The sequence below is a fragment of the Perognathus longimembris genome, chromosome 2, assembly GCF_023159225.1.
Source record: "Perognathus longimembris pacificus isolate PPM17 chromosome 2, ASM2315922v1, whole genome shotgun sequence".
Classification (NCBI taxonomy): Eukaryota; Metazoa; Chordata; class Mammalia; order Rodentia; family Heteromyidae; genus Perognathus; species Perognathus longimembris.
The window spans coordinates 43,198,798-43,213,699 of record NC_063162.1 but is presented as its reverse complement, the minus strand read 5'-3'; the positions used below and the strand labels follow the sequence as shown (position 1 = coordinate 43,213,699).

The window sequence follows — 14,902 nt, the reverse complement described above, 5'->3', positions numbered from 1 at the left end:
TAGGGAAGGGACTACCATGTATTAATCATGAAACCTCCTTAAGTAATAGAAATACAGAGTTACATTTAGAACAGTTTATTCAGCTGTCCTAAAAGTAGAAGAATTCAAGATTTATGAAGGTATGTTTTGATAAGTAGTGACAATATATAAAGCTTTTTGGTTATGAAATTAAACATTTGGGATTGTTCAGTGTAAGTGCATTATGTGAATAATAGAAATATGCTAAAATTAATGAGTTTTGAGGACCCTTCAACACATTTGATGTATCTCCGTATTCAGTATTTGAAGAGGTTGGCTCCTGACAAGAATCTCTTGCCTCTCAAGAAATCAAAATTGTAAAGCAGATTTTAGTAACAAGAATATCCTGCTAGAATGGTTGGAGCTAGAATAAGACCATTGAAGGTAACATTCATAGGATCTGGAATTAGGATAGGTGCATTTCTGGAGGCTTAATCCCACATGTCAATATCAGTCTTCCCTAGCCTTTTTCTGTGGAATCATCAATTCTTGCATTTCACATCCAGTATAATCAATAAAGTTTACACTCTAAAATCTATGCAGGCAAATTGCATGCCTGTTTTGTTCACTGTTTTATTCCAAGTCCCAAGCACAGTACTTGGCATTTAGAAAAGGCTGAATTGTATTTTTTAAAGGAAACACTGAGTGAAATGACTGAATATTGTATATACCGTGTCATAGAAAAAAACCCCAGCTTTTTGACATTAATTGAAAAGAACTTGAAGTATCAACTAAATTATATGACAGCCTGTTTGTTATAAAAGGTCCTATTTTGCTGTGTAAATCTCTTCTGAAAATCTGTGTGAATATTCAGGAACATCTTTTTAAAAACCACAATTTCTGCATTTTGGTCTACATTTGACCATATTCCAAAATAGAATATTTATTTATTAGAAGATATGCCCCAGAGAATATTCAGAATCAGAGAAAATATAGCTATATCTTTAAAAACTTATGAGTGTGAATGCCTGACTTGCTGGTTTTGTTAAACCTCTATGATTGCCTAGGTCTTTAGTCTATTTTCTTTGTTAAATAAGATAATGGGAGAATGTCCCCAGGGATGGAACAGAGTAAAGAGGCTGTCTGAAGAAAGTTGGATTTTAGGGACATAAGTTCTCTTTACAAGGTGCTAAAAATAGAATTGGAGGTAGGCAGACATCATGATTGAGTTTTAAGATACCAGCAATCATGTGTATTTTTCTGGGAGTATATTGAAATCATAGTGGTGTTGTGTCAGATGTGTTGCTAGACAGGATTTTCAGGTGGTGTCTGGAACTAGCAGATGATTTTTTTTCCAGATGACTTTTTTTAATTGAGAATTTTAGAGCATTGAGTGAATTCTGCTAGAATAAGCAAGACAGACTGAGTTCATTCAGGGACTAATTTACATTTCTGGACCTCTCATTTGCCCACTATTTTCTACTCTTATTATCTATGTGAAAACCCACTGCTGATTTTCACTACATTCTTACTTAGTGAGTAAATAGTCAAAGGGACTGGCTTTTGTTATTCAGAAATCTATTTATTTGTGTTCTTTGAGTTTAATGCATCCTCTATCTAGGAGAACTCTGAAGTTTGCATAAAGCCTATAAAGAGATTTATGGGATTTCCTTCCTTATAGGACCCTTTTCCTGAAAATTCAATTTGGAAATAATTTCAGCCCCAGTTAATTTTTCCTGATGGTTAAGGTAAAACAACAGAAAATATCTGTGGGTTTGACTCTGACTCCTTCAGAGAAATTAGAATTAAAATTCTAAGAAAACATTGAGCAAGATCCATTGCATTAACAAAGTGACATGTTGAATTGAAACTCCTTTGTAAAAGATAAAATAATTAAAATTCTAAAAATGTAAATACTGGTATTAGAACTAGGAAATTGGAAGGGAATACCAAAATCGATAGACACAGGGTAAAAAAAGACAAACAACTACAAAAGCAATACTTGCAAAACTGTTTAGTGTAAATGAACTGAACAACTCATGCGGGGGGGGGGGGGAAGAGAAAGGGGAGGGGGGAATGAGGGACGAGGAAACAAACAGTACAAGAAATGTATCCAATGCCTAATGTATGAAACTGTAACCTCTCTGTAATTCAGTTTGATAACTATATATATATATACATATATATAAAGGTAAAAAATAAAAATGTAAATACAGCATCAACCTAATTTTCTTTCTTTCTTAGCTTCTTTTTTCTTTTTATATATAGGGTATATTTGAATTGTCCATCAGCTTAGGTACACCATGTTAGATTTTTTTTTTAAAGGTATGTACTTTCTTTAACATGTCCATCATATCGCAGTAGTTGAACAGTTGATTCTGTTAGGCTCAGCTTTTCAGATGATTACACATCTGGATTTTAGAATCTCAATTAGTATTAAAGAACTAAATTACATTCTAGCCCAGTGCTGCTCAAGCATGCCTGTCATCCAAAGCTATGCGGTAAGGTTACGAGGATTGGGTTACTAGGCCAGTGTCTGTGACCTCAGTGAAGACTAGTACTAGGAGTAGAGGAGAAATCGTCAAGATGTTTGTCACCTTGTGGGAGGTCTGGAGCTGATAGCTCTTCAGAATTGTTCCAAACTAAGGCAAGAGAATGGTGAGGAAATTATTGTGTCCTTGCAACTGTCATTCATTGGCTTGGAGGATGGGTTTTGGTCACCCTTAGGAGGCATGTGACCTCGGGTGAGGTAGTTTCTTGCAACTTTTGGAATGTTCAGCCTTGAAACCTTCCATCTCAGAGAGAGGTGGGACATAGAAGGTTACAGCCAGGATAGTATTCTGGTCACATGGACTCAGCTGTTTGTACTTTGAAGGTGCTGTCTTGGATGTCTAGCTCATTTAACTCTCCATGTGCTGGAGCTGCAGCCAAAACTAAACTGTAGCTGCACAAAGACTTGGTATGTGAAATCCCATGTGATCCTCCTCAGACATCAGAACCATGAGAGACAATCAAAAATTGTTGCTCTTAACCACTAGGATTATTTTTTTTTTCATTTCTTTATCGTCAAAGAGATGTACAGAGGGGTTACAGTTTCATACGTTAGGCAGTGAGTACATTTCTTATCCAACTTGTTATCTCCTCCCTCATTTTCCCTTGCCTCCCCCTCCCCATTTCCTTCTCCCCCACCATGAGTTGTACAGTTGGTTTACACCATATAGTTTTATAAGTATTGCTGTTGCATTGGTTTGTCTTTTTATTCCTCGTCTTTTGATTTTGGTATTCCCTTTCCCTTCCCTAGTTCCAATACACATATATACACTATCCAGGGCACTAAAATCAGTTACAGTGATATCAGGGAAAGAAATGGGATATCATGGGAAAGAAATACAAAAGAAAAAGGGCATAATTTCACCTGGCATGTTTAAAATAACAACAATGATATACTACTTGTTTCCATAACTGGGAGTTCATTTTGCTTAGCATTATCTTATGTGTTCATATGGACATAGCTATTGTGCTAGTGTGATCTGCTAGGACTATCTTTGATGTGTCCTAATTATTCCCAATGAGGGCTAGGTTTTAAGATGACTTCTTGTACATTATAGTCAAAGTACAGATTTTGATAGGTAAAGATTTTGAGAAAATTATAAAGGATCAGAACCATCCAAATACTAAATATAAGGAATAACCTCACAGATACAGAGGATGAATTAGACTCTCCTGTTAACATATAAAGAATCACTAATAACAACTTGTAAAGAACAACATAAAACACATTCGTAAGCAGTTTATTGAAAAAAAGTTAATGAATTCTATTACAAATAATAGATTAGGTTAATACCTACAAATCTCTTATATCATTAAGTCTTTTATAAAAATAAAATTTCTGTAGGCATCTTTCTAACAGATTGGGTGAACCCTATCTAATTATAAGGACCAATGTCCAATGTGAAAACAGAACAACAATCTAGAAGCTACCTCAAGCAGCATTAAATTCTAATAAATTTGTATTTTGGGGTGCTTTTACACTTGTAAATGATGGCTATAATTGCAAGAAAGAAGTAGCCTTAAACTTTTACAAGATGATACACGATTGATATTCCTAATAGACACATGGCGATCTCCTGCTCTCTTCAGTGGTAATGAATCAGAATCAATCAACACCGAGTGATTATGTAATTTATGCTGCAGAATAGTCATAGGCAATGTTCATTTAGCCTCTTATGGTTATTAATTCCCCCTTCCTTCTTTGCAATTTCATACATAGCACCAGGGGTTCAGAAAACAGGAATATGCAAAAAAATACAGAATTAGCAGGACTCTAAGTACAGTAATTGGTCTACAACCGAGATGAGAAAAATATTTCTTTTGTGCGGTGCATAGAAGAGATTCTATCATTGCTATTTGTGATAATTATGTTGTCTTTTGTGAAAACAGAAGCTCTTCCTAATTTTACAACTCCTTCAGAAGTACTGGCTGCTCATTTTATCTAGTTTCTAACTTTTATGTAAAACTTAGAAGCTATAAAATCTTGTAGAACTAATTGAAGCTACTTGATGACTACATTTATATTCAGCTGTTCGTATTTTGTGGGAAAGCCTTTTAGGCTTTTCTCATTTTTGGATTATTTTAGTGTCTGAGGAGTGCCTCTAAATGGCTAGGAATTTAAAGAAACTTTATTTTGAAATAATTACAGATTCAAAGAAATTTCAAAACAGCACAAAGAAGTTCCATGTACCCTTTTCTCAGTTTCCTACAATGGATGTATTTTTATGTAACTGTGCTATGATCAAGATTGAGTTTGATAGTTACAAATGATGTACATAATTCTATCATTTGTATAGATTTATGTAACTGCCACCATGTGTTGGAAAACACTACCATAGTACAAAAAATTTTCACAGTGTCAAGATAAAACTGTTATGAAAGCTGGGTGCTGGTGGCTCCTTCCTGTAATTCTAGTCACTTGGGAGGCTGAAATCTGAGGATTATTATTTGATGCCAGCCTGGGTAAGAAAGTTCATGAGATTCTTACCTCAACCATCAAAATGCCAGAAGTGGATTTATTGCTGTACTTGGAGAGCACTAGGACAGCATCCAGGCCTTGAGTTTAAGTCCCAAGACAAAGGAAAATTAAAACAAAATAAAACAAAACAACAACCACACTAACCCTCTTATGGAAGATTTGCCTATGAAAACTTATAAAGCCTCTTTTGGTTGAATATAGTTTGTTACAAGTTCTTGATGGCCTTTTTCCTTCTTTCTTTTATCTATAAAACAGAGAAAATACTTAGTATAATAAATAATGATTATCACTTGACCAGTAAAAAAAAATGGCTTGTTAAAGTAGAAGAGAATTTTAGAAGAATTGCTCATAATAACTGAGTAGTTCATGACAGGCTGAGATATAAGAGCTAGCAATAAAATCATATCTGCTACATTAGGAAAATAGACTTTCAAATTTCAAAGAACATCTGGTAGGATAGACAATATTAGAAGTTAAGAATTCTTCAAAATACATTCTGATCATGTAATTACCTTGGAGGATATGTTGTAATAAAGGAGCTCAAATTTTTGCCCAGTTTTCAAACTACCTCATTTTCAAAACAAAAGCATAACAAAAAAATGAGAAGAATGTTAGCCGAAAATGTACTGTGGGGGTTGCATAAATCACTGGCAGTGGTCAATAGAGCATTGGAATGGAATCCCCTCCCCATGTCATCCAGAACCAATCTGACTTCTGTAATCTAGATAGTATCAATGAGATTTCTCCATGCTATAATACCACTGTTTTCCCCAGGATCACCCAATAGAAAGGGAAAACAAAGCAAAACAACAAAGACCCTGTTACTTCTGCCAAAGAGTGTGCCATCAGCTACAAGTCTAGAAAGCAGGCAGGCTGCTCCCTTTTTGATCCCCAAGCCAGCAAGCCCTGCACCTCTGCTCCCTTGGCTGAGCTCAGGTTCACTATCTGCAAAAGAATATGGCGAGGTTAAGAGGATCTAACTAAAATTCAAGGAGCTTTTAACAATCCTCCTATTGTGGTTCCACAATCTCAGCCTCCCGAGTAGCTACAGGTGTGAGCCAACAGTATGCAGATTGTACTTAAAAATCTTAAAAGTTCTTTAAAATCTTAAGTCAATGATTAACTTGAATTTCTGTTCTTTATTGTAGTGTACAGTTGTCTTCATTCAAAAATGAATGAAATTCATGATAATATCTATTAATAGATACATACCTGCCCTTTGTAATTAATACTAAAGATACAATAATGAATATCTCAAAATCTTAGGAGTATAGCCTCATGGTTATATAGACATGGAATATTAGTCCTTCAATTTAATATATAATTGTAAAAGTTAAGTAGAAATGAAAAAGAGTGCATAAGGTGCTAAGAAATGGGTTCAAATATGAATCGAAGTGGGAAGAGGCAATTCAGAAAACTACGCTTTTCTAAGGTCTCAAAGGATGAATGGACATTAGGTAGGTGAAGGAAGAGAGGAAGAGGTGAAGAGGAGAAAAACATATTCCAGGAAAACATGATAAGCTCCACTTGAAGTGTACAAAAGTTCAATGGCTAGCCACAGCTGCAAAAAAACAATCCAGAGTGGTTTCAGCACAGAGAAGAAAGGGACAATGTATGTGAGACTGGAAGGCAGGCAGGGTGGAATTCATGGTAGGCGGCCTTGTTAAGCAAGATATAGTAAATACAGAAATAGATGGAACCAAGAATAAGGGGACTGTGGGGAATCTTTGGAAGCTATTTTTATAATAAAATACTAGGAGCAAATGACTTCTATGGGTGTCTATGTAAGCTATATAATTTGTGTTTTATTTTAGACATCTCCAGACATTTGAGGGTTTCTTTTTTCTTTTCTCATAGTATCTTGATTTAATCTTTATAGTGCTGGTAACTCAAAAGCCAAGTGCTTACTCTTATTTGATTTGTAATCCAATGGGAAATATAGCCCTCCCATGTGAACCGAACTTAATGACTCCTGCTGTGGTTGAATTGTGAAGTGTTAACCATTCCCTTTCTGAAATATGAATGAATTCTAGCTTAAATTCAAAATGATGATTATTTTATCTCTATGGAAAATTTCACATTTCTGAGATAGTTTTGTAATTTGAATAAAGGAATAATACAGTTGCTTGGCCAGATTGTTTTGATGATATGACATTAAGTACATAAAACTGATTTTCAATCCTAACTGCATATTATGATCACTCAGGGAGGACTAAGAAATTCTTAAACTAAGTTGCTACCTCTGACCAATTAAATCAAAATCTCTAGGGCTAGTTCTCATTCATCACAGTATTTTTTTTTAAAAAATTACATCCCTGGGTGACTTTTAATGCATAACTAGAATTGAAAACTGCTAAGAAAACATTAACGTGGTCCCCCATTTATGGCAGTTTTATCATAAATGTTACTTCCTTCTCTTCCTTTTATATACCTTGTTGCCTTAGACTTTGAAAAATCTTACATTACTGCTGAAAAGATAAGACGCAAACAATACATAAAATTAGTTAGTGAGAGATCAGAGAAGGTATAATGATTCATTTATCAAAGTAGATTGAAGGGAAGTTAATTATAAGGAGCCCCTTTAGACTTTTTTGTGAAAATTTAGTTTGCCATATTATGTATCAACAGAGATTTAATTAAAAACATGTAATTTTGATAGTAGGAAGCACAGACAAATATTGACATTAATTACTCATTTGCTATTGCCTAAGTTTTATCATAAAGGCTTTAAAGATATTTGTCTTCTAACTTGACAGCTTTATGTACATCTTATCTAACTATGCTATTAAAATAGCCACATTTATAGTCAATAATTATGACACTAAAAGTAACATATGCATGCCCAAAGTTTTATTTAAAATATTTGACAGGGTTTTGCAATGTAGCCCAGATTTGCCTCAAACTTGGCTGTAAGTGATTTACTATTTTTTAAAATCGAGTTTGAGTTATCTTTCTTCTACTAGAAAATGCTCACAATTTTCAGAACAGTTCTCCTTCCCTCATATTCATATAAATTTCTTTTTTCCTTTTTGGTGGTACTGGGGTTTGACCTCAGGGCTTCAAGCTTCCTACGCAGATACCCCTAGCTCTTCATATTTCTCAATTATGATAGTTTTCTAAACAATAACTTTTATTAGGTGTGAATTATGGAAAGAATTGATGTCAACTTGACATTGAGTCCTGCTCTGTACAATGCTGTAGTTCTCTATAAACTGGGCTTCTGTGGTAGAGACAGAATCTTACATGCCTGTGGTGATTTGCAGACACTTCAAATAATGCAACAGGCATTATACAACTCATGGCAGGCAATTCGATCACAGTCCTAGACCACATGATGGTGTTTCAGCCATCAAAAAAACACATGTCCCATAAAATTATACTGCCTGGTGATGTCATAGCCATTTCATTTTTTTATAAGAATACTCCATGGAGTTTCCACAACAACGAAATTACCTAAGTACATACTTCTCAGAATGAGAAATGGCTTTGCTTATTATCTACAGTGGAAAGAGAATGGTGAGCTTAGGTGATGAGGAAGATGAAGAAGTTTGTCTTATTACTGACAATATGAATCTTTTCTTTTGTTTCTAAACTTATTTTAAGTCAACTGATACATTTTAAAAGCTTTTCCATAAGATATTGGTATGGTATTACGAACTCCCTCTTACTTTCTGAAACAGTGAAAAAATAAAGCACATTATTTCACATTTTTGCTCATTGTAAAAGCATACTTTGGTGTATAATTTTTATATTTCCGTTTAAAATTGGTATGTGTTAATTGCATGATGGTTTAAAACATTTATATATTATGTGATATTCACACTGACAGTAGAAATTCATCCTTTTTTATGGTCAAATAGTCTTCCATTGTGTACACCTGCCACATTTTCTTTATCCATTTACCAGTTGATGGACACCTCAATTGATTCCATACCTTGGCTATTGTGAATGGCACTGCTATGTATAAATATAGGAGTTCAGATGTCTCTCTGGTTCTATTTCCTTCACATATATACTCAGTAGTGCAGTGCTGAATCACATGATAATTCAGTTTTAACTTTTGGGGGAATTTCCATACTATTTTCCTTAGTGGCTATCCTGATATACAATTTCATCAACACTGTGCAATATTAATTGGCTTTCTCCAAATTCACCATTACTCTATGTTTTTACTGTTTGTGATAATAGCATTTTTACTGGTGGAAGGTGATAAACCTTTTTTCTTATGCCTATTGGCCTTTTGTAATTTATTATTGTAAATTATTTTAATTTGCCTTACCCTATTTTAGTTTTGATCTGTCTTGTTATGTAGCCCAGGCTTATCCAGGCTGGCCTTGAACTTGCTATGCTGGGGTTACAGGTTTATGCTATCAATGAACTATATGTGTGCTTTGTTTAGAGAAATGTCTATTTTTTTAAAAATCGATAAAAAGTCATTGGATTATCTGACTTTTTATTGAGTTCCTGTGTAATCTGGATAATAACTTTTATCATATATGTAGTTTTGAAATAATTTTCTATTGTATAGATTGTCTCCATGTTTTGATTCTTTTTATATGTGTGAAGATTAGTGTGATGTAGCCCAGCCTCCTTTATATAATTTTGTGTGTGTGTTTTGAGATGTTATCTAAAAAGAAATCTTTACTGATTCCAACCAATGTCCTGAAGCATTTTAACTATATATTTTCTAGTTTTTAATTGTTTTTTTTTTTTTTTTTTTTTTTTTGCCAGTCCTGGGCCTTGGACTCAGGGCCTGAGCACTGTCCCTGGCTTCTTCCCGCTCAAGGCTAGCACTCTGCCACTTGAGCCACAGCGCCACTTCTGGCCGTTTTCTGTATATGTGGTGCTGGGGAATCGAACCTAGGGCCTCGTGTATCCGAGGCAGGCACTCTTGCCACTAGGCTATATCCCCAGCCCCTATATTTTCTAGTTGTTTCAAAGGTATGATATTTACGGCTTCAATTCATCTTGAGTTGATTTTGTTTGTAACTGGCAAGTTGTACTTTTATGCATATGAATATCAAGTTTTTCTAGCTCCACTTATTGAAGACACCAGAATTACCCATTGTGTCTTCCTAACACTCCATTAGAGATTAGATGGCTGTCTACACGTGGTTTAGTTCTAGGCAGGCTGCGATAGAGAACTTGATGGCATAGTTCTCATGTGGTATGTTTGTACTCACAGATGAAAATTGAAGAAAAAGACCAAAAGGCATTTGAGAATTCTCTTTAGTCTTCTATATTCCTAATTATGTTATTTTGGCAAAACTATTCAAAGGAAGGCATTTCTTCTTGTTTTAACTATAAGTAGAAATATTATAAAAGCAAGTCTTTTTTTAAGTAATTACTTGTTTATTGTGAAAGTGATGTACAGAGGGATTACAGTTTCTTACATAAGGCAGTGGGTACATTTCTTGTACAATTTGTTACCTCCTCCCTTATTTCCACCCCTCCCCACTCCTCCTTTCCCTCTACCCCCACAAGTTGTTCAGTTGGTTGGTTTCCACCAAATGGTTTTGTAAGTATTACTTTTGGAGTCATTTGTCTTTTTATCTTTTGTCTCTCGATTTTGATATTCTCTTTCCCTTCCCTAGTTCTAATACCAGTATATACAGTATCCAGAGTACTCAGATGAGATACAGTGATAATGCAGGGACAACCACAGGAAGGGGATACAAGAGGATCATCAACAAAAAAAGCTATGGTTTCACATGGCATGTTGAAAGTAATTACAACAGTGATATAACACTCATTTCCATAACATGGAGTTCTGGAAATATGATCTTGAGAAAACAAAAATGTCATTTGCAGTTAAAGGAAGAATTGGAGAAACAGTATTTGTGTTTTGAAAACAGAGTGCATGGATAACCATTTCCTCATCTGCATGCAGATAATGGAATCTTTCTATAGTCTAATTCTACTATTCACCACTGGATTTTACTTAGTAGGCTCTCACAACTTTTGCTGCATAAGCATGAAGAAAATGTTCTTATATGATAAACCACCTATTTCTATTACTTGGAGTTCATTTCTCTTATCATCATCTTATGTGTTCATATGTACTACCAATTGAGCTATTGTGATCTTCTTCTAGGACTATCCTAGACATGTACAAATTATTACCAATGGGGGAAACCATAGAGCCTATGTTTCTTTGAGTCTGGCTCATTTCACTTAATATGATATTTTCCATTTCCTTATGGATGAGGCAATGTCATTCTTTCTGATGGAAGCATAAAATTCCATTATGTATATGTACCACATTTTCTTGACCCATTCATTTACTGAGGGGCATCTGGATTGGCTCCATATTTTAGTGATGGTAAGTTGTGCTGTGATGAACATAGCTGTGCTGGTAACTAGTGTGGTCTTGCTTGAAAACCTTTGGGTAAATGGCCAAAAGTGCAGTTGCTGGGTCATAGGGGAGTACTATGTTTAGCCTTTTGAGGAGCCTCCACACTGCTTTCCAGAGTGGTTGAACAAGTTTACACTCCCACCAGCAATGTAGTAGTGTTCCCTTTTGGCCACATGTCCTTCAGGTATGTTGTTACCAGTTTTCTTGATAATGGACATCCTTACTGGGGTGAGGTAGAATCTCAATGTTGTTTTGATTTGCATTTCTTTTATGGCCAGTGATGTAGAACACTTCTTCATGGGCCTCTTGGCCATTTCCATTTCCTCCCCAGAGAACTCTCTCTTTAAGTCTTTAGCCCATTTATTAACAAGGCAGTTGTTTCTCTGAGGGTTTGTTTTGGGGGAACTTAATTTTTTGAGTTCTATATATATTTTAGATATGAGGCTTTTGTCTATTGTATGGCCAATGAAGATCTTCTCCCAGTCTGTGGGCTTTCTATTTATCTTGCTAGCTATGTCTTTTGCCATGCAGAAGTTCTGCAGTTTGAAGCAGTCCCATTTGTCCATCCTTTCTTTGATTTGTTGTGTTTCTGGGCCTTTATTAACAAAGTTTCTACCTGTGCCAAGGAGTCCAACTGTTTTTCTTATTCCTTCCTGCAATGTTTTCAGGGTATCTCCTTTTTCATCAAGGTCTTTGATCCCTTTGGAATTGATTCTGGTGCAGGGTGAAAATTGGTTAAATTTTGCCATCAGCCTTTGTTGAAGAGGCTGTCTTTCTTCCATCCTATTTTTTTTTTGGCTCCCTTATCAAAGATAAGATGGCCATAGGTCTGCGGTTTCATTTCTGGGCCTTCAGTTCTATTCCATTGGTCCTCAGGCCTGTTCTTGTGCCAATACCAAGCTATTTTTATTACTATCACTTTCTAATAGAGTTTGAAGTTTGGTATTACTAGTCCTCCAGCACTGTTCTTCCTGATTAGGATTGTTTTGCTATTTGGGGTCTTTTATTATTCCACCTGAATTTTTGGATTGCTTCTTCTATTTCATTAAAGAAAGAAGTTGGGATATTGATGAGGTATTTCGTTGTAGATAGCCTTTGGCAGAATTGCCATTTTCACGATGTTAATCCATTCCAGGAGCAAGGGAGGTTTTTCCATTTCTTCAGTTCTGCTTTAAAAGTTTTCATCATAGAGATCTTTCACTTCTTTGGTTAAGGTTATTCCTAGTCATTTCCTTCCTTCCTTCCTTCCTTCCCTTTCTTTCTTTCTTTCTTTCTTTCTTTCTTTCTTTCTTTCTTTCTTTCTTTCTTTCTTTCTTTCTTTCTTTCTCTCTTTCTTTCTTTCTCTCTTTCTCTCTTTCTTTCTTTCTCTCTTTCTCTCTTTTTCTTTCTCTCCCTTTCTCTCTTTCTCTCTCCCTTTCTCTTTCTCTCTCCCTTTCTCTCTTTCTCTCTCCCTTTCTCTCTCTCCCTTCCTTCCTTCCTTCCTTCCTTCCTTCCTTCCTTCCTTCCTTCCTTCCTTCCTTCCTTCCTTCCTTTCTTCCTTCCTTCCTTCCTTTCTTTGGCTATTGCAAAAAGAATTGCTTTCCTGATTTCAGTCTCGCTCTTTGCATTGTATGCATACAGAAAAGCCATGATTTGGGGGAATTTATTTTATATCCTGCTACTTTGCCAAAGTTTTGGATCAGTTCAAGTAACTTGGGAGTAGAGCCCATGGGGTTCTTTAAATACAGGATCATGTCATCTGCAAAGAGAGAGAGTTTTACTTCATCTTTCACTTTTAGGATCCCCTTAATATTTGCCTCTTGCCTTATTGCTCTGACTAGGAATTATAGTACTATGCTAAAGAGTGGAGAGAGTGGACATCCTTGTCTTGCTCCTGATTTTTTAAAGGAAATGGCCTTAACTTTTTGCCATTAAGTATAATTTAAGCCCATATATTGTTATTAATCTTTTTTGACCACACTTGCTGGTTTATAATCATACATTTGAATGTTACAGTAATTGGGTTTATTCTTCTTTGAATCAACTCTATGACAGGTTTTTAAAAATTTTATCTGAAAATGCTAAAAACAGAGGGGTTACAGTTAAGTCAGGCAAAGGGTACATTTCCTTTTGGACAATGTCAAAGACAGTTTCTAACAATCTTTTTAGAAGAGGCAGTCATAAAAGTAGGGATGAATATTTTGTTCCTCTAAACAACTACTTTTGTTCCTCTAAACAGCTACTTAGTATTAGACAGACACTCAAAATAAAATCTTGTTCTGTTTAAAAAGAACATTTTTGTATATGCCCAATTATTTATTTCTTCATGTTTTATATAGTTAATATCTTTAGTATATTTAAGCTAGTTTATTTCAGACAAATTGTAGATAACTAATATATTTGTACTTTGACTATCAAAACTGAATAGAATCTGCAAATACACACTTAAACATTTATAAGATTAGCTTATTCTAAAGAAAAGTTACTGTTGAGTTTAATTGTTAAATTAAATTAAGTAATGTTAAAACTGGAAATATGTTATTCACATGAATATGAAACATGAGTTTCAGTAAATTTATCTTTCATAACCTTCCTATACTCAGTGGGTTTTGATAAGATCTTTTAAATGATTTGATTTAGTGAATGTATTTGGAGTAAATGTATATTGAAGTCCTCTGATGTGTGAAATTTGTGAATAATGCCAGTTATTTATTAAGATTTGAAGTCAATTGGCTCATTATTTCTTGTTTACTAAGACTTAAATTCAGAAAAATGATCAAACTGAGAAAGTATATTGGTGGCATATTATTTAAAAAAAGACATTTAGGGAGTCTGCAGATCAGGGGAAGGGTCTACATTCTTTGAACATTTCTAAGACCCAGCTACTATGTGATACATTATTCATATTTCTTTCATTTGCTCTTTGAAGAAAAGTCTTTGACTCTACCAAAAGTTTATATACTTTTTTCTCTTTATATCAGTGATATTGAATAGGATACTTAACCATTTCCCAACAGTATTAGTCTTTAGTTTAGAAATTTTGTATAACATTTGTTTTCTCATGACTTTCTGCTCAGTTGCTCCTTATTATAGTTAAGGAAGAAAGGAATTTGCATTTTTGTTCCCACTGTGCTGGTACTGGGGCTCAAACTCATGGCCTTCCACTTTTACTCAGCTATTTTGTGTACAACTGGCACTCTATTACTTGAGCTATATACCTCCAATCTCAAAACTTTTCATTTTTAAAGCCATGATTTCCCCTTAGTACCTTGTAGTGTATCAGTGATGGTTCACTAAGATATATTTATGTGGAAAGTAAATAAGCCTCATGTTTGCCCGATAGCCTAAGAGTAAACTGAGAATATTCACAGGATTTGGGTTTGTGTTTTTTGGGGAATGTACATCATATTGTAGTTCCTAATTACTTGCCATTCCAATCACCTGAGTGTTAACAACAGCCACCATGTGCCGGGTGCTGGTGGCTCAGGCCTGTAATCCTAGTTACTCAGAGACTGAGATCTGAGTATTGAAGTTTGAAGGGGACTTTTATCTCCAATTAAGCACAGAAAAGCTGGAAGCAG

At 34.9% G+C, this 14,902-nt stretch overlaps 1 protein-coding gene across 1 annotated transcript in view; it reads left to right on the top strand.

Annotated features, from left to right (window-relative positions):
• Ctnna3 (catenin alpha 3) overlaps positions 1-14,902 on the top strand; it is a 1,259,651-nt gene that overhangs the window by 326,885 nt on the left and 917,864 nt on the right. The gene's annotated exons all lie outside the window — the stretch shown is intronic.